The sequence below is a fragment of the Oryzias melastigma genome, linkage group LG5 (assembly GCF_002922805.2).
Source record: "Oryzias melastigma strain HK-1 linkage group LG5, ASM292280v2, whole genome shotgun sequence".
Lineage (NCBI taxonomy): Eukaryota > Metazoa > Chordata > Actinopteri > Beloniformes > Adrianichthyidae > Oryzias > Oryzias melastigma.
The window spans coordinates 8,550,923-8,556,899 of NC_050516.1; positions in this window are offsets into that span (position 1 = coordinate 8,550,923).

Here is a 5,977-nt window from a genome sequence, read left to right on the forward strand (position 1 = left end):
AACTAAATTTAGCCAGAACAGCTAGCATGTAGTCGAAATATGAGCTGAACTACAAAATAGCCTAAAAAATCTTATAATCTGAAATAGTCTGAAAAGCTAGCAGAATGCCAATTTTTAAAACTTTAAAACTGTAACTGTATAACCTAATTAAGAATAATAAAAAGGCAGGAATATTATTCCAGAATAAATCAACTTAAACATTAAATAACTTTCAATATTTTAGTCTCTATAAAAATATATTTTGTCAAAATGATACAAGTTAGAAATATCAAACTTACACTTTCCCAACACAATTCACGTAGGTTTTTGTGCACACATCAACTCGTTTATATATTTTTTTGCATAATTACCGCAGCAACCTCCCCAAACACTCACAAAGAGCCCTGAATGGAGCAGCTGAATGTTTTTATGAGTTCCTTCGCCTGACTGCGTCTCCGTTCAGGTGTTTGCATCATGTGGGATAGAGACTGGGTTTGTGAGCTGTGTTTTCTGGTGACCACATGAGGAGGCGCGCACGTCTTTCTCTGATCTTGGGATTGTTTCTGCTGCATGGATGGATGCAGCTATAAATACTGTCCAGGACATGAGATATGCTCTTATCTTTCCACAGCACACTCCTCAGCTCTCATCTCAGTAATTGTTATGATGTCTTTTCTCTTGAGCATGACTGGCATTAGCAATTGGGTTCCCTGGTTTAGCTTGAGATTAACCTTAGCAACATTAAATTATCGATTGAGTATTAAAATGCGTCCTCTAAAAGATAACGTCCAACATGCTCACATTAGAACACAAAGCATCAGCAGCAGGAACCAGTAACTATAGCGCTGCCCATCATCATTAACAAAAAACTCTTATTTTTTTAGAATATTCTCAATCATTATTTTCAACATCTCCCTGTAATTTCCTCTTTGTCCTCTAGAATGCACTGTTGGATCCAGTAACGCCCCTCCATGCCACAGGCGCAGAAGAACACACCCATTAATCTCACCCATCTCCACATCTCTATCATGTAACTCTCCCCTGTGGTTGTTAGGATATGGGAGTGCTGTGGCGTTGTCCCTGTTTGTATCATTTGTAACGCGGCGGCTTTAATTTGAAATGATAAAGTAATGCTTTGACTGTGGCGGCGCCGCGCTCAGGTGACAGACATTAACATCTTCCTCTCCTGGATTTCACCTCTAGGGAAACCATCAAACAGGGTGGATCAGAGTTCATACATAAATGTAAGCTGAACAGACATCAGTCTAAGTAGGAGCCTTATCACACGCTCCTGGTTTCATTTTAACAGCCCCTGCAGGTGGGAGATGTTTGATGGAACATTAAATCACGGAGAGAGGAAGTAGACCTTCCACATGTTTGATATTCCTTTAGTAATCCTGTAACCCTTAAACCAAAAACAAATAACTGCTTTATAAAAATGTCATAGACCATGTAAATGTGGATTTATTGTCAACAATTTTTACATTTTCAGATAAATTACATCATGTATGGAGGCTAAAAATGTACAATACTGATAAAAATGTTTATGTCCTAGAAAGTTTACACCTTTCCTCTTCAATTGATCGTTGGGAAGTAAGCCTCCACTGATGTCCCATCATTCCTGTGTTTACTCCCTCCCCCCAGCTTCCAGCCCCTCATAATCCCAACCCAACATTAACGGTGCAACAAAAATGGTGATCAAAATTGGAGCTATCCAGCTGTTCAGTTTTGAGCCAGATGAGAAAAAGGAAATCGTTCATGGATCTATTTGTCTGCAAGTGGATACATCATTCAGTTCAGCTTCATTTACATGGCCCAATATCTTAATACAGTTGCCTCAATGGGCTTCACACCAGTAATTGTACAAAAACATAAAGTCAGTCATAAAATATAAACAATAGCTGGTTACTAAACTAAACTGGTTATCCCTTAGATCAGGGATCAGCAAGCTGCAGCTCCAGATCCACATGTGTCTCTCTTATCTCTCCATTGTGGCTCCTTAACCAAACATAAAATAATTCATGGAGACTGCTGATCCAGACATGTCGACAGTCAGAGTCAGCAGCTCCTGATAATTTCTGTCTAACCAAAACTACCTAAAGAAAACAAATAAACAAAGCCTGAAAACTAAGACTACCAAGATCCAAACTAAAATAACTAAACCCAGCAGTGTAAGACTGCTGAGGACAAAGAGGAGAAAGAACAAAAATAAAAGAAAAATGAAATAGCAGTTTTTTAAAGTAAGGATTACTTAATTAGCATATATTAAATTTAGATTAGTTAAATGTATAAATTGATGTCTGAGGTTCACATAGATGATAAACTCTGTAGGTTTTTACATCCTGTTGACCTGAAGACGTCTTGTTTGATCAACTCTACCTCCAGAATGAACAGATTTATATGTAAAGAAAAACTTTGGTAAAAAGTTTGATCTTTTATGAGTTAAAAGCACATTTTATCTTATGGTGCACAACATTGGTTATAAAAAAATCTCATTTTGAGAGATGCTAGGTTCTTTTTATATTTTTGCTTTTGTTCATTCCAAAATACAGGCAGAATTCATATTTATTATTAAAAACAGAAGGTCATGAATGCAAATCCAAATGTCTTAAAGGCTAAAGTAAGACTATGCGGCTCCTTCTAGGTTTTGATCAGTAAAAAATCGAGCCCAAATGTCTCTTTTGCTGTTAAAAGTTTCTGACCTCTGCCTTAGACCCTCCTTCTCAGTAAGGAAAAACTCCTAAACAGATTCCAGGGAGAAAAGAAGAAACCTCAGGGATGTCCATATGGAGGAGAGATCCTCTCCCAGGATGATTTACCAGGACTGGTAAAGTAGAATTAGCTTATCTAACTCTACAGCTACATGTTTGAATAGTGGAGCAAATGGACTTCTTGTGTGTGTGAATGGGACTGTGACTGTTAAGTCTTTGGATCTTTAAAGGTGGGAAAGGTCTATACAAGTATACGCCACTTACCATTTCACTGGAATCGTTCCTGCTCCTCTAGAGGGGGGTGAGAAAGGGACAACACATGAATTGCACTGCACCAAACAGAGGCATGGAGAACTAAAATAGAGGACAGGACCTCAGTGCACATTACTTCCCTCAGCTTCAAACTTCAAGCAGCAAACTAAACTAATTGTTATTGAAATTGAATTCACCCATGTCAATTGTAAGTTGCATGTAGTATAGCACATATAGCAGATGGCAATAACAACAATAATTGAAAATCTACAATTGTAAGCATCTTAAAATGATATTAATCTAAGCCCATGTAAGCCACAGCAGGGGGAATAGGTCCTCCTGGCTCGGTTTATAAAACCATCCTTCCTCTGCTTAGTTCCTGTGAGGATGTTGATAAGGAAACTCCTGGAACAACACACTTCAACAGAAAAGTTTATTTAGGCTCAGGTAGGATCAGGATGGAGAAACAGTCTTTTCTCAGGAGGGAGGAGTCTTGATAGTGGAGGAAGGAGGACGCTGGAGGGCTGACTAGAGCAGAACTTGATTGGAATCCATCTGGTCTCCGTTTCTCCTTTCACCTTGGGTATCCACAAGAACAGCAGAATCCAGTCCAAGCAGAGAGAGAGGGCTCCAGAGGAAGGTCTCAGGTCAGTGCAGGAGGGAAACAGCTTGGAAGGGTCCTTGAAGAGGCAGGTCAGAAAACAGACGGGCTGGAACTCACTGGCTCAGCAACAGAGTAGAGGCGATAAGACGATCCAACACCAACTGCAGGTCTGCAGCTCCTTAAGCAGGGATGTGCTCAGGTGGAGTCAATTGACTGATTAGTTCAGCTGAGAGGAGTTGACAGGGAGGAGGGATCCAGATCCATGACAGTTCCATGGAGAAATATGTGCAATGGATGTAATGAAAATTATAATTATTCCCCCAAACTTCATTACAGTAGGTGAGGTAAGGTAGGTGATTAATAAGTTAATATTCTCTGATGCTAGTGTAAGAGGAGGCCTGTCCAAAGAGGAATGTTTTAAGCCTAACTTTGAGTGTAGATGCTGTGCTGGCCTCTCTTACACGAGCTTATTCCATAGAACAGGGACTTGGTGGCTGAAGGCTCTACCTCCAACTGTACTTTTAGAAACTCTAAGAACCACAAACAGTCCTGCATTTTGTGAACGAAGTGTTCAGAATAGAGCGGAGAGAGACTTTGCTGCACTGAGAACTTTTTCAATTTGTTTTTTTATCTGCTCCCAATCCACTAGACTTTGAATAAAGAAATACCCACGAATGCAGTTTAAATCCTATACATCCTCCATGAGAACAGTGCTACAAGAACTTGTAAAAAAAACACAAAAAACACTTTGAGTTGCGAAAACAATCAAATCACTATTTTAATTTGATGAAAACTAATCATTTTAAATGCAACTAATTACAGAACTTTTGTTAATTGATCAAATATTTCATTTTTTACAGTGTAACTTCTCTCCAGCTGTCTTTTTAGTTCCTTAAAGTAAGGTTATGGTTACTTTTACATTTTTATAAAAACAGTCATTACTGACTTTCTCCTACCTGTTCCTGTGATTGTTTTCCCTTTTGACTAAGATGATTGGTTTTGTTTTACTGAAACCGGTGTCTGACTGTTTTGTTGTTGACGACATACACAACTTGACCCTTGTGCTCTCTTTGGGGTCCAGATGACCCCATCCTTGTATTGATGTGTGATCCCTCCCTGGACAGAGCTGGACAGGATTTTATGTCTGCCACCAGGGACACCAGTGAAGATAAAAAATCTCTGAAAAAAAAGTTCACAGTGCTGTCTTAAGGGGTCCAGATGACCCCACCTAATCTAATCATGGCTAGGATAGCACAAGGGTTGAGACGTTTTTAGAAAACTTTGAGACTCTCTTTTATGTGTGCTGTTCACTTTTAAGCTTCAGCTGTTATGAACATTATCAAAAACTTTTCAAAAAATATTTTCTTTGAAACTTCTTGACTCCTTTCAAACCGTCTTTGATCTGTTTTATTTGATCTAGAGTTGTGGTTGACACTGTGACTGATTGCCTACTTGCACCTATCAGTTGGGTCTAACAGCAGCGGGGGGGCTTTACCACTCACCACACGACAATCAACTCATGAACTCTTTTTACCATCAGTCCCCACACACAGCTAACACGCTTGTACAGTACGATAGTTTTACCTCCTTCAGTTCTACTATCAGTGCTACTATCCCATTCTCAAGTTCAGGGGTCAGTGCCATAAGGACCAGGGGCCAGCCCTCTGGCACCAGAGCGGTCACAGCTACCAAAAGAGCTGAACTTTGAGACCAGATGGTCTCTGGCACAGCCCAACAGTGAACCATGAGCAGGCCGTCAGGATCTGTCATTTCAGGTGCTTAAACACCAGTAAATGTTATTTCAATTAGTACAAGAGTTGAGTAACACGAATGACATCCTCAAGTGAATGTAAGCCAGTTTATTTATTTATTTATTTTTATGGAGTAGTTGATATGTTGCTGTTTAATTAACTTAAATCAGAAGTCAAGTCAAAGTCAAATATTTACATATTTACTGAGGCTTCTGAAAAGAAAATATGTCAGAAATGAAAGCTTTTTTTTTTTTTTTTTTACAGTTTTGTTCCCTTTTTTCTTCTGTTGCAGCTCAGTACTAGAAAACATAACGAGCATTTTTTTAAACAAGCTACAGAGCCAGAGCCAAACATTAACTTCCACAAAATTTTAATTGTGACAAAATGTTCCTCTTTCGCTTCTCCAAATCAGCCAGCACATCACCAAGCAGCTGACGTATGAGCTTTGAGAAAACACGGAATTAAAGTGAAACAACAAAGACTGAAGATTTGAAACTGTATTATTGCTCTGGACCGAAAGGAAACAAGCTCTTTTTATTTTCTAAGACATGTTTTAAGCCAAGGCTCGGGGGCCAGATCCGGCCCTCCGGGTAATTCTATCCGGCCCTCCAGATCATTTTATTTTATTGTTATTAATGGACCGATGTTATCTTGTGCTCTTTTCTAACTTGTATAATTTT